Consider the following 15,611-nt stretch of genomic DNA (forward strand, 5'->3'; position numbering starts at 1 on the left):
TATTACAACTACCTGAAACTCAGGTTCAAGCAATCTGCTGTCTTCTTGCCTCAGAGGAGCTTAGAATGCATGTTGCACACATGTGATCAAACACCCATACACATGAAATACAATAAGAAATTAAACTAAACAGTCAAGGAGAGTTTATTCTAATCTCTTGCATCAAGAGTTCAACCCTGAGTATTACAAAACAGCTGGGAATTTATAATCAAGCAGCCCAGTGAGGAAGCCAGTACCTAGAAATGACTAAGCAGATATTAACCTCAACTAATTTTTTTCTTGTTAAAAGTAGGTTAAGGGCTTAAATCATCAAGTTCAATGGTAGGAATTCTCACTAAGATGACGAAGCTGCTTTTACTGAGTCAAAGTTAGTCAGCTGGAATAGAACGGGAAGAAAGCTAACATTGTTTTTTTTTTTTTTTTTTTTTTTTTTGCTTTTTATGAGACAGGGTTTCTCTGTATTGTTTTTGAGGCTGTCGGTCCAGCCCAGCCTCGAACTCACAGAGATCTGCCTGCCTCTGCCTCCCGAGTGCTGGGATTAAAGGTGTGCGCCACCACCACCTGGCAAGATTTTGTTAAGAATGAGGCTTATTTTGGAAATGGTAAAGAGTTTGCCTTGGGCTTGGTCAATAGGTACTTGACAGAGTTGATCAAAGTTTGGCTAAGGAGAAAACATTTGATTTTATCTACTCCTGTTCAAAAGATATTTCCCTTTTATCTAAAGGGTGTAAGTCTGTTTTTATTTGGACATATTTTCTTCAGTAAGAAACAGTCAAGCCATTGGATACACTAATTTAATAAAGAGCTGTGTTGTGGAAGACATCTTATATTCAAGGTATTGAGTGCCATCTTCAAAGACTTCTTTAGACTTTCCCCAGAAGGTCAGCTCCAAAGACAACAGACCCAGTAAAGAACTGAGCTGTCAAGGTTCAGCTTTGAGCTACTGCATTGGAAGAGAAAATAGAAATGTTATATTTGAATGTTGTAAGCTGATACTCAAGAAAGGATGAAGAACTAACAATATGGTACACATTGACAAAATATATGAGACAGCAAGATCCAGTCCATTCACACAGAAATTACATAGGGAAAGTCAAATACAGATTACCAGGAAGTGAAAAACAGCTCAGAAACTAAATCTGATAACCTACAGAGCGGTGATATAGTCTTCAACTTAATGTAAGCATTTCTATGTGTAGTCAGTAGCTTTTTGATTAAAGATAACCAAAGAATACTATTTTCATGTAAACCAATTGCAATCTCATAACTTTGGTCTGATTAATAAGTGCAGCAAGAATGGAAGCTAACCAAACCAAGCTTTTCAGGGTTTCTTCTGCTAAATTTTTTTTTAACAAGAAATCACAGTTCATACTTCTAAAAATATCTCAAGTGTAAGAAGACAGATTTCACTGAAGAACTTAACTATCTGGGTAAAATTTTCTGCTTGAAATTACCAAAAGCATTCTTTGAGTTTTGGCATGATTGTTAGTTAGTTCACTCCTGGAAGACAGAAAGCCTCTACCTCAGTTCAAGCTGGTTTTCTATAGGGTTTTCTCAGCATCGGAGTCATAAAGCCTGAGTTAGCTCTGTGCAACTGTATGGCCACATGTGGTTATGAGCAATATCACTCTCAAATGTGACATTCCCATCAAATATTTCATCACATGACAATTTTTTCTGATTAGTTTTTGTTACAAAGGGGACAGATTCTTAATGAACCTGACGGAAGTAACTATATGGCCATGGAAATTAAAGCATTCATTTTGAATTGCTGAATTTTAAAGTGATAAGTTAGAGGGGAAAATATATGTATTTTTCATGCATTTCTTATTATATAAATATATATTTATATATAAATAATATAGACATACATTATTTCTGTTTATAAATAATGTAGTATGTATGGTTATGAATTGTAGACAATGTGAAAAAATAGTTTGTTTTATGGTAAAGATAGAACAATAAGTGCTGACAGTTGATTGCCCATCACCACTTCCTTCAGTCTTGACTTGTCACTTTTAAGATCTCTGTTTGCACCCAGAGCTCTGGAATTCTTTGCTTTGGCCTACCATGCAGCTTCAAAGGTATTTAAACCATTTTGTCAAAAAGTTATTCCCCACAGCAGTTGTTATGATGGTGTAAGGCTGGAAATGCTACCCTCGAAACATTTGCCAGTACTGCTGGATCTTGAGAACCAGTTTTCCTTCATATTTTGCTTAATTTTTCAATATTTAATTTAAAGTCTTTATTCATCTTTGAACCAAATTGAAGAGAGTTCCTTTATTTGTTTTTGTGAATGAATATATTATTATGTGGGGGGAAAAAGATATTACAAATAGTCAACACTTGTACACACACTAACATATACAGAAATAGTAAGCAGAAACTTCTACTACATTAATCCAATAATTTTAATTATAAGGTAAACACAGTAACTCAAATTCTATTAGGCTTATATAAATTAGTTGATAGTTGTCTTTGTCTTCTTCCCATTTTTACACAAATTAGAATTCTGAGGATTGCAAACTGCAACGTGTTAGCAATATTTCATCCAGGTAAATTCCAAAATCAAAAATAAGCATTTCTGTAATTTGTTACAAGTTTTCAGAGCACATTGGTGTTTATTGAATTTATTAATAAAAATGGTCTGAATGAATATGCATTTGGCTTTCCATTTTATTTTCCTTAATGATCCATAATTATATATTTTACTAGACTTAAGGGAACAAGGAATTGATAAGTATCCTTTAACATCAGTAGTTTGGTCAATGCTGGTTTAGACCAGAGCTACACATCTACAGAGCATTTACATAAACCTAAGAAGGTGGTGGAATATGCATCAAAATCCAATTATACAGCCAAAATCCACTTGCTCAGGCTAGTTTTAACTCTGTTTTGCTACATTTGTGAAATGATCGGGTTTTGTCATAACCATGATAGAAGCAAGTTCTTTTTCAACAGGAGGTTTTTATTCCACACTCACACACAGTCACAGTGAAAATAGCAGTCATCGCAGTTTGGGGAAGTCTCTCCAACCTCTTATTGCAATCTGTCCTCATTAACCTGGTTGTCGTGGTGGAGCACTTTATTACCTGAATCTCAGCTGGTATGAAGCATGTTTGGCAAAGAAATTATAGGCTTCCATATTCTAAGAGGATAAGTGATCATGATTAAGAAATGACATACAATCTACCTGTACAAATGACTGAAAGTGGAACTTTGAGCCAACCTACTGTTATTTTTCCCCACAGATCTGTGAATGTGACTTCCACCCTCCTAATCAACTGGTTGTTAAAGCAGTTTGTACAAAAAGACTTAAAAACTGCCTCAGAGGCATAAATAATCCAAGCTGCATATTGATTAAATTTCAATCACAATAAAAGAGGATTTTAAAATATCTAAAAGGATAGTACCCATACCCGTAATCAAATCAATTAAACGTTTCTTTGAATTTTGCTAACTTATGAAAGCCCACCATGATATTTTTACTCTGGGTGGATGATGCTGCCTGTAATTTGAAAACGAAATAAAGAACTTGTGCTTTCCCAACACGCAGTACACTACAATTTTACTTGAGCCAAATTATCTCCTTTCACACTGAGTTTTAGTTTTTCTCTATGAATGTGTTATTTTCCCTGTTATACTTTAATGTCTTTATAGCTTGATTTTTAAAAATGTCTTTTCTGTCATAAGCTTGAAAACACCTTTTGATCTTAGATGCATAATTATCTGCTGAAACTTCATCGTCCCCTTTTTGTAATACAGCAGTCTCTGGTTGGAAGCAATAAAGGTGATATATTTAGAAAAGTCAATGTCCTAGATAAATTTAATGCCATCTTAGGTATTTAATAAGACCATGCATTTGAATGTTCTTTTTTTACCATACAAGAATAATTCTAGTCCTATTCATTTTACTAGTGGCTTTTTGTGACAATCACATGAGATAATGGCTCTAAAATCAGTCTCAACACACATTAGTGCATTGATAATGCACAATAATAATACTCTCTCAGTAAAAGGAGTCTAGCTAGGTGCATTTTTCTCTAACTCAATGCTGAGGAAGCAATGTAGATTTTGATGATCTTGTAAACATGCTTTGTTTGACAAGGAGGTGCTGCTGTTCAAAGGTTGAGTCTCTACTTTCATTATATTTTTACAGTTGTAGACTTCTGTACTTTGTTCCAGTCCTTATCACCATGCTGCAATTTCTGCAAAACCAAACTGTTTCCCCCTGCAACATACCCACTGGGGAGGAAACAGGTTCTTAGCCTTCCATCTCTGGGGAAAAGTTAAAGTAAGCAGGTACTTTTTTTCACTATGCTAATTATGGAGAAGTTCGTTGAGATGTGTAGAACTCATGTCTAGTTAGTTTTGTTCTGTCATATTTATGTCATTTCCAAATTTTGTTTTATTCTATTTTACTAAGTAAAACTAAAATAATTTCAAAGGAAGTAATTACTTATTTTGGCTCACAGTCTTAGAGGTTTCAATTTGTAGTCTTCAGAACCAGTGAATCTGGGCTCATGGAGAAACTGAGCCTTTTACATATGTGCCTTTTTTGATGGGGGAATTTATATCCAAACGAAAACATGTGGATTCGTATAATACTTTGCTTTACCTGGAATGCTAAATTCTGTTTCTAGAACTAAGGCCGTTTAAAATGGGTTCGTTAAAGTGAAATTCCTATCTCATCAGAACTGCTGTGGTACAACTGCAGGAGAGTACCTATAGCTTCATTTCACTGTATTGTTCAGTCACTAAAGAAAGGTGCTTCTGATAACTGCATACTACCTGAAGTGAGGCTCCACCATGAGGCCAAAGATAGTCACTGCGTGAGGGCTCAATTGCTATGGGAAACCAGCACACCCAGAAACCTGTGGCTGAGTAGCTGCCCATAGCCTTCCCCATAGGAGGTATGGGGAATATCAAGAAAAAAAAAATAAAACATTGAAATTATTTTTAGCATTCCATAAGTACCATTCTGAATATGAATAAGAATGCTGATTACCAATAATGCAAATTCAAGGAACCAATTTGGGGCCACTTTTATATCTTTAGCAAGAAAGGCAACTGCTGAGTGAACGGTATTTTGCTAGTGGGGGTGAGGAAAGCCAGAAGCTAGCCAGATAGTGGTGTAGCCTTCAGGACTGAGGTTAAGTGGATGTGTCACATGAACAGAGAAGTATGGCTGACATGAAGGTTTATTAAACAGGAGGAAGAAGTTCCTGTCCTCCGAGTCTGGGAAGAATTCCCAGTCAGCACCCGCTAGAATCCAGGGACCCTCTCTGAGACCTTATTGAGTGATATACAAGTAAGGAAGCACTACTCTGAGAAACAGAGGCCAGCCATGTTTGTTTGCAGCATCGGAGGTCACATTTCTGTAATAATAAAGAAAATGAAATACTTGTTTTGACTACATGATTTAAAAACTTTCTTCTTTTTATTTTAATTTTTTTATATCTCATTTTGTATTCCAACCACAGGACTCCCTTTCTCTCCTCGCCCCACTACCCTTGCAGTCCCCACTCAGCCTACTCCCCACCCACTTTTCCCACAGGGTGAGAGTTCCCATGGCGGGGGGGGGTCGACAAAGCCTGAACCTACCCTCCGCATTAAGTTTAACATGGCTTGAGGGAATGTGGTGGTCAAGTTAAAGTCTTTCAAGGACTGCAAACTACCTGAGTCTAGTTTAAAGATGTTAAAGAAGAACACCTCAATATTTTCAAGATTATTTGCATGTCTAAATATCAGTGGATACAAAAAACATGGAGACATTGCCAACACTCCTGTTTGCTACAGAATTTTAAAATGTTTTTATTTTCCACTTTAAGTATAGCCTATAACTTCATTCTTGTTATGGCTGCTCCCCTTTTATTGCTGAAGTTGGGACTATATTTGGGTTCTTCATCTCATTTTCTTTTATAATCCAAGAGTAATTAGCTACTTTTTTATAATCTTTATAAATATTTCCTCTTTTCATCATTAATCTTTAAATATTTGCTTACTGATTTTGACATGTGGTGATAGATTAGACCTAGATATACATAAATAGGAATAGATAAATAGTAGATAGTTAAATAGGTAAATGCTCATTGCTTTCTATTAAGAGGACTAAGGGAATTTATTAACTAGTGTCACTAAAATTCGTATTAACTTGTTAATTAAAATGAAGAAAACAGTAGACTTTTTGCAACATTTCATTTTCTCAAGCCTATGTCAATATCATGTTAAGTCCTTTGCCTATTACTGATTATATTTTCTTTGTATTCATCAATACTATTTTATAATTTTCTTTGTAAAGCCTTTTACCTTTCTGTTAGTTTTTTCATATTTTAAAATTGTGAACGAAGAATTTTCCTTCTTATAAGTCATTAACACAGTTGTATTATTTACTTTTCTGTTGCTGAGATAAAACACCATGAAGAAGGCACCTTATAAAAGAAAACATCTAGTTGCACTTAGGGTTTTAGAATGTTAAGACCCTCATGGTGGTGGAGCAAAGGCATGGTGGCAGGAATAGCTGAGAGCTCACTTCCTGATAATCACGCTGCAGAGCAGAAAGCACACTTGAAACCTCAAAGCTAGCCCCCGTGACACACCCCCTGCAGTAAAGGTACACTGCCTAGTCCTTACCAAACAGTTTCACTGACTGCAAACCAAGTACCCCAACATATAACTCTGTCGGACACATTCTCATTCAGACTGCCATAATAAATACTGGCATCAGCCATCTACAGAAATCCTCCTTACTTTATAATTATACACAGAAATGCTGTTTCTATGGGACATTATCAATGTGGGGGGTCTTGTAAACTTTAGACTTTCATTCAGTATCATGTAGTTGGATGGATGACTAAACAAAAGTTTAATTACTTTTACCATATACCACCCAAAACTTCACAGTTTCATTTTTTTTAAACCATTAACTAACATGTCAACTGAGGGTAAAGAGAAATAAAAATTCTAAGGCCTGTGGATGGTTATAGATTTTTTTTGTCTTTCCTGTGTGGATTTGGCAGTCTAAATTAGAGTATATTATATGCTCACCTTCCTTAACGCAGAATTTATTGCTTGAAACTGCATCAGATCTTCACTTCTGCAATATTCAAAGCAATTGCTTCCTTGACAGATTTCTTATGATGATTTATCCTTTCCAGGGATGAACTTGTTGAGAGATGGCCACACTGCCAATCAAGAACATGATATGAAACAGAGACAATGTGATCCTGCACATGTGAACACTAAATCTCTAGTTGTTTCCACAAATATTTCTGGCAAGTAAGTTGCTTCCAGATTTATCTCCCATCACTTTGGTTGCAAGTCACCTCTGGGTAGGTCTGTGTGCCTGTCAGATGCAAGCTCTGGGTCCATGATTTCTCTTCACAGAGCAAAGGAAACGTTAAAAAAGAAAATAGAAGAGATTTGAACCGAAATTTAAATAAAATAACAAGAACAAGCATTGATTTATTCTGGATGCCCTTCAAGTTTAGACAAAGACCTTCTCAAACTCAAGGATTTTGTGGACTTTCTGTACTGAGTAAAATATCCTTAAGTGTGTTAGCAATAATGCACTGCTTGTCAAGAAACTACTAGGAAAAAAACTCATGATGCTTTTCTAAGCCTCTTCTAAGTATCCCTGTTTCAGGAAGGTCAAGTTGCTGCCACCATCTTGTATCCCATGCCAGTGATTTCTCTAGCCCTGTCCTGAAGGAATGGGGAATATGCACAATTCTCATTGTGATCTTCTGTTCCATTGAAAGAGATCATGAGGAAGTGTAGGGAGTATCCTGGTGTGATAAAAGTGTATAAAGTGCAAAATCCTCATCCCAAGCAAGTATATTTCTGTTTTTAACCAAGAAGGAGAGAGAAAACATTAAAGCTGATGTGGTGTGTGAACCTCAAACTAAGGTGGTTTTTATTTTAATTAAATAGTCTACTATGCCTACCCCAGCAACCAGAAGCAACTTCTTTGGGAAATAAATATTGCCAGCAGCAATGATAACAATATTTTTAGCACCCTCTTAAATAATAAGATTAACAAATGATACTAGACACATGTAGCCTGGCAACTACTTAAATCATCTCACTTAGTTTGAATGTACTTAGATTCATTTATTATTTTATAGATAAGCAACAGACACAGAAAAGGTAATTATCTTTCTCATGTTACATAAATAGAGTTGGTCATAGCATAAATTGATGCCTTTCTAATTTTAAGCCAATACTTTAAATGAATACATGATAAAATTCAGTTTTACTTCTTCAATTGGGTTAGGGAATTCAAACAAACACCATTTCTTTAATGTCAAGATTGAAAATAAGGTGATACATCATACTTATTTCTTTAAAATTAGTCGAACAGTTTAGAGTCATCTTACTTTTTTTTGTTCCATTAAAACTTTATTATTATCACTAGTATGAATGTCGGGGGGGGGTTGGCACATATTCTCATGTGAAGGACAGGGAACAACTTTCAGGCTTTGATTTTTCTCCTTCCACAATGGATTCTTGGACTTGCCTGCTGACCCATCTGACTGCCTCTGTTTAAAACACTTTATATACAAAGAATGTGCCACAGCATTTGCTGTATTTAGTTTCTTCACTAGCCCCCTCCCCCCTTTGAGAGACATGGCATGCCACCACATTGTTCTGAACTCTAGGAATCAGAGATCCTCCTCCCCCAGCCTCCTGATGGTTGGGGTGCAAGCAAACAGTCATGCACTTGGCTGAGGCTGCTATGCACAGTTCTATAAAATGGGCATGGTGGTCCACACCTGGAATTTCAGGTGCTTATGGGGAGAGGGCAGTAGGAAAGAAAGCTCAGGGCTAGACCAGACACTGTACAGATACTCTATTTCAAACACAATCAAACCAAAACCAGCTACAGAAGACAATGTTCCCTGTCACCCTTTCCTGTCTTAAAGTTCCCTTCTCCAAATAGTTAGCACCCACTGACAATCACTTGACCCTCCACCAGCACCCCAGAACCCCACCCAATCCCCACATCATTCCCCAGGGAGGGTGAGACCCTCCTTGGGGGATCTCTAAAGTCTGTCATTTCATCCAGGGCAGGACCTAGGCCCTTCCCCATGTGTCCAGGCTGAGAGAGCATCCCTCTATTTGGAATGGGCTCCCAAAGCTCATTCATAAACCATGGTGAACACTGATCTACTACCCAAGGCCTCAGTGATTTCTGTGGCCTCCTCCCTGGCACTAAATTCATGGAGTCTGGATCAGTCCCCTGTTGGCCTCTCAGCCATCAGTCTGGGATTCAAGAGTTCCCACTTATTCTGTCAGCTGTCTTTGTGGGTTTTCATCACCATGGTCTTAACCTCTTTGCTTATCACTCCTCCATCTCTGTCACTAGGTTCCACGAGTTCAGTTAAGTGTTTAGCTGTGGGTATCTGTCTCTGCTTCTGTCAATCCCTGGATGAAGGTTCTAGGATGGCATATAGGATAGTCATCAACCCTGTCATCAAGGAGGGGCTTTTAGTGTAGTCTTTCCTCTATTGTTTAGTTTGCCAGTTGGTGTTATCCTTGTAGATCTCTGGAGAGCTCATTAGAGTCAGCTCTCTCCTCAAGCCTATAATGACTCGATCAATTGTGGTATCTCTCAGCCTGCTCTCTTATATTCTTACCTCCACTCAACATTCCTGCTTCCCCATGCCTTCTTATCACCTCCTCTTATCCCTCTCCCTTTTTCTTGGATCCCTCTCCCCTTCCCTGATGTTCCCAATCTGCTCAGGAGATCTTGCCTCATGCCACTTCTCTGGGGTATCATGGATCTCTCTTGGGAACCTCCTTGTTTCCCAGACTCACTGGCACTGGGATTGTAGGCTTACACTCCCCTGATCCATATCTAAAATCCATACATGAGTGAGTACATACCATGTTTGTCTTTTTGTGTCTGGGTTACCTCACTCAGGATGGTTTCCTCCAGTGCCATCCATTTGCCTGCAAATTTCAAGATTCCATTGTTTTTCTCTGCTGAGTAGTACTCCATTGCATAAATGTACCACATTTTCTCTATCCACTCTTCAGTTGTGGGGCATCTAGGTTGCTTCCAGGATCTAGCTATTACATATAATGCTGCTATGAACATAGTGGAATAGACATCCTTGTTGTGTGAATGGGAATCTTTTGGGTATATGCCTAAGAGTAGAATTGCTGGGTCTTGTGGTAGAAGAGTCATCTTACATTTTGAGTGGTAAAAATTAGCTTTATATTGCACCAATTGAGATTTAGTTACACAACACTATATGACCAAGCAGATTGCAGTTATAAATTTAGGAATACTCTCACACACATACATTCATGCATACATACATAGGCATACACACTCTGTAGACCAGGCTGGCCTCGAACTCACAGAGATCTGCCTGCCTCTGCCTCCTGAGTGCTGGGATTAAAGGCGTGTGCTACCAAGGCCCGTTGAAATCATGTATATTTTTAAACACACAGTAAAACAGAGCCCTCAACATGAGGCAAGAATTTCCCTGTAAATCTAACAAAAGCTTAAAAGGGATTTTAGAAACAAAAGAACAGAGATAAGCATGGCTTCTTGGAAGCAGCATTTTCTTGGGTGGGCTCTGTTTTGCTAGAGACAGGCAGTGCTGGTGGTAATCTTATATCCACCATGTTGGAAAGCCAATGGCTAAAACAGCAGTTGCTTTAATTTTAGCAATGTTGTTCAGCAGATAAAAGACATGTGGCTAGAAAAACATGAAGATTTACAGTAAAGTCAGATTCAGTTGAAGTAAAACCTCTAAAAGGTTTATAGTGTGTTTGAAAATGTACATAAGTTTGGGAGAGAAAAAGAAACAGGTTATAGGGAAAGAAAGAAAGAGAGAGAGAGGGAGGGAGGGAGAAAGGAAGGAAGGAAGGAAGGAAGGAAGGAAGGAAGGAAGGAAGGAAGGAAGAGTAGCTAGGTGTGGTGGCAAAAGTCTTTAATCCCAGCACTCAGGAGGTGGAGGCAAACAAATCTCTGTGATTTCAAGGCCAGCCTGGTGTACAGAGGGAGTTCAAGGGCAGCCAAAGTACACAGAGAAACCCTGTCTCAAAAAAGTAAAATTAAAATATATAGAGTAATAAAAAGGTCACATAAAGATGGAAAATGCACAAAAGAGTCTGGATACTGCATGCCATTGTGTTGTCTTTCAGCTGTTCAATTGATAAGGAAGGAGCAACAGCTGCTGAAATACACTTGATTATAAATGTTGCTAAATTAATCCAGCGTCTAAAACACTGAGACAATACGGCTGTGCAGATTAAAAATACAAGGACCTGGCCATGTTCCTGTGTTTTGTCATGATCCCCATGGTTTGGACAGTGCCCCCAACTGGGAGGAATCAGTTTGGAATGCACAACTCCCAAATTTCCAAATATTGTTTACAGATTTTTGTTTTCATTTAAATGGGGCTACTTATAAATGGTTAATGATCACAACCAATCTCTTTTTAAAGGTAAAAAGGGATTATGGTATAGAAATGAATACTTTGTATTGGTATGGATTTTCATTTCTTGATACAAATTTAAGGTCAATTTTGTGATGTGTATATTTCTCCTGTTGATTAACTATTGTGCTTATACTGACCTTTTAAAATGTAATGCATAATTAAATACTGATTTTATATAGCCACCTATAATAGTCATAACTTTTATAGTTAGGTTAGTTAGGTTTTCTAGATATACAGAGATGTATTTGAGATGGATAGAAACTCTTCAAACTTTTCAAAGACCTACAAACTGTATGGCATTTAAATGGTTTAGGGTTTTTCATGATAGTGAGACACAACTACTCCTGGAACACCAATTACGCTTGAGAGGAAGATGGGCATCAAAGCAACTCGTTAAGGAGTTTGCTTTCAACATGGCAAGATTAGCCATTTGGGCAAGAAATTGATTTTGACTTTATTGTTTGATAGACTGAATATACAGGACCCACAGGAAAGTGACTGCTAAACTTGATTGGACAGTCCTAAAGGGTTCCTGATTAATGGAAGAGTCTGCCAGACATCCTTCAGGTCACAGAAAAATGACTGACAAACTGCCAATGCAGATGGACAGTTTAAATTTTTCCGCTTTGCTAAAAAGTTGGCCAAACACACTGTGGGCTATGGGCTAAAGATGGATGCTCCAACATTACAGAGAATCTTTGTGTGACTGTCCAGGTAGTGAGATGTCTCTGTCAATTCTAGTGCTTACATATTATCCTTTTGTGGTTTTTGATGGAGCTGAAGACAGATAGTTATAATCATAGTTTTCCTTAGTTATAATAAAAGATAAGTTACATATAAGACTTTAGACTCACACAGATAGGATAGATGACAAAATATTTTCTTTAAATCTTACTAAATGTTAATGGACTAAATATTGTAATTATAATTCTTACTTGATAACTGTTCTGTTATATATAATTTGACCATGCTAAAATTAAAACCTTTCTATTTAGACAGAAAAGTGGAGATGATGGGGGAAGTCCTTCTGTGTATGTTTGTCTTATTGGTTGATAAATAAAGCACTATTGGCCAATAAGGAAGCAAGATAGGTTGGACTAGGAGTCGAGGAGGATTCTGGGAAATATAGTTAAGGGTGGGGAGTTCTCGTGTGATCCTGGGAATAGAGAAGGCATCAGGATGGCATCCTTGAAAAGATAAGTCCATATATATATTAGTAGTCATGGGTTAACACTTAAGACAGAACTAGCCAATGAAAAGCCCTAGACATTGACTGACAACATTGTAACTAATAGAATTTCTGTCTGTTATTTGAGACCAACTCCCCTCTGGGACCAGGCTGGTGGGAAGAATCCTGTAACACATATATATCTCTCATGTAATTAATTTTTCTCTTTTTAAATTTCATGTGTATGCAATTTGGCTGGATGTACATCTGTGTATTGTGTGTGAATACTGAGTCAAAGAGAAGACATCAGATCCCTTATGACTGGAGTTAGAGATGTTTGGGAGTAGTCATGTAGGTCCTGGGACCTGAACCTGGGTCCTTTACAGGAGACGCCAGTACCGTTAACCACTGTGACATCTCTCCAGCCCCTTTTATACCACTTTGTATAGAGCAGTTAATGGAACTCATATATGTTCCTGAACTTGTGAAAACATTATGAATTTGAGAAGAAAAGAAAGCCTTGAACATGAGACAGTATGAGTTTAATCAATTTTTTATTAACTTTCAAAAGCAGTGTTACTTACTAAGCTTTTAAAGAATTTGAAGCACTGTGCTGTTAAACATTTCCCCTGCATGGCATTCTTCTAAAAAATATAAGCCATTTAATGAAAATTATTCATTAAAGTATATTTTTAAAAGACCAACAATTTACTCAACTATCAGTACACACATAGATCAAAACCAAATATATGCATTTATCTTGTGGCCTATGTTTGACTTTAATTCGTGACTTGCAATAGAGAAAATAAATGAGTATTACTGTTATTGGAAATGAGCCCTGGATATTTAATTATTCACAGTTTTCTAAGTGTTTAGGTGATCAGTAAGTGTATACTTTTAATTATTCAGCAAAAAGATTTATTAAATTTGAGAGAAGGGGCCTTCTTGACATGTATCATGTGGTCTGTTTCAGCTTCATTACCTGAATTATTAGATTGTAAGTAAAGAGTACTTAAATACCTATTTATTATCTAATTGCTGAAGAAACCTGATAAATTTAAGTTGCAGGCTCACTGAAAATATAAGATAAATTGAGAAGTAACTGAATGATTGATTCATCTCCTCCAGGGTGAAAAAAAATAGAACGTAAATGTGTCAAGTCCAGTTATAGAGAATTGATGTTTTATGTAACTCCCTTTGAAGTCAAAATTAAATTTCCTTAAAAGGTTGTATTAAAAAGGAGATGGGATGGAACCATGAACCAACATACCATTACTTTAATAAATCTGGGAGAAAATACATTTTGAAAAGTTTTCTGAAAAGTGATATTAAATTGATTTATTCGGTCCTAAGCAGTAATTATGGAATGTGCTTATCTAGGTACCCTCTGCTTCTATTGATCCTCATGTTCTCTGATGAAAAGCTCATAATTCATTACATTCTTGAAGTTTGGGGTTGTTAGAATTATTTATGAGCCATAGCTTCAGGTGTTGATAACTAAGGTAGTTGGGATGATAATTTTACAATATAGCACACGGGCCATTTCCCTAAGCCAAGTGTGTGAATCCTTGGAATGCGGATATAAAGCAGGTAGGATTGTAGTAATGTAGCATTCTTAAGAATTGGACAACACCTTGACATACAGTAATGTTTAGGCCACTAATTTTTTTATACAGATTTCCTCTGGAAAATTAATTGGTTAAGGAACAATTGCCATCTCTTATTTAGTTTCTTCTTTTTTCTTTTTATTTACCTATTTATTTACTTATCTATTTATTTGCTTATTTTGCATTGCAGTCACAGCAATTTCTCCTCCCAGTCCTTCCCCCACAATCTATTTGCTCTCAGTCCCCAATACATTCTTCCTCCTTTTCTGTTCATGAAAAGACAGGTCTCCCATGGATACCAACAAAACATGGCATATCAAGCAAGACTAATACCTCCCCTCGTGTTAAGGCTGTCAAGGTAAGCCAATAAGAAGGAAAAGGTCCCAAAAGCCAGCAAAGGAGGCAGAGACAGCCTGTACCCACAATTAGGAGTCTCACAAGAACACCAAGTTACGTAACTGTAACATATATGCAGGGGACCTAAATCAATCCAATGCAACCTCCCTGGTAGTTGGTTCAGTCTCTGTGAGGACCTATAATCCCAGCTTAGTTGATTCTGTGGGTTTGTGTGTGTGTGTGTGTGTGTGTGTGTGTGTGTGTGTGTGTGTGATGTTTCTGATCCCTTTTTCTCCTACAGTCCTTCCTCCCTCTCTTCAGCAGCCTAATGTTTGGCTGTGGGTCTCTGCATCTGTTTACTTCAGTTGCTAGATGAAGCCTCTTTGATAACAATTGAGTTAGGCACCAATCTATGAGAATAGCGAATATAGTTAGGCATTGTTACCTTGACTTTGTTTTTCTTCAGTCATGTTTGGTGCTATCCTCGGTCTCTGGGTCATCCAGCCTTGGGTCCTGGTGCTCCAGACAGTGTTTAGTGTGGGCATATTCTTTTGAGATGAGTCTCAGACTGGAACAGTCTTTGTTTGGCCACTCCCTAAATCTCTAGGCCACACTTACCCCAACATATCCCATAGGCCAGACAGATTGTAGGACTAAGGTTATGTAGTTGCTTTGGTGTCCCAATCCTGTCACTTAAAGTCTTGTCTGGTCACAGGATTTGGCAAGTTCAGGCTACATATATGCTATTTTTAATAGTCTTAGTTGGGGTCATCCTTGTAGATTTTTGGTAAATTCCCTTGTGCCAGGTTTTTACCTGACCAGAAATGCCACCACCACCCCCTTCCTGCCCCCAGCATGACTTCCAGTAGTTCCAGGTGTATTGACTGGTTCTATCTACATCTACTTCCTTAAATTTAAGAACAACCTGAACATAGTCAATGGAAGTATTGTTCCATAGATTCTTTTCCCAAGTTCTCTAAGGATAAGTATTTCTTAGCAGTAAAATAGCGGTCATTGAAATATTATATCACTTAGTAGCTAGTC

This window comes from Mesocricetus auratus, unplaced genomic scaffold (assembly GCF_017639785.1).
Source record: "Mesocricetus auratus isolate SY011 unplaced genomic scaffold, BCM_Maur_2.0 Super-Scaffold_4256, whole genome shotgun sequence".
Taxonomy (NCBI): domain Eukaryota; kingdom Metazoa; phylum Chordata; class Mammalia; order Rodentia; family Cricetidae; genus Mesocricetus; species Mesocricetus auratus.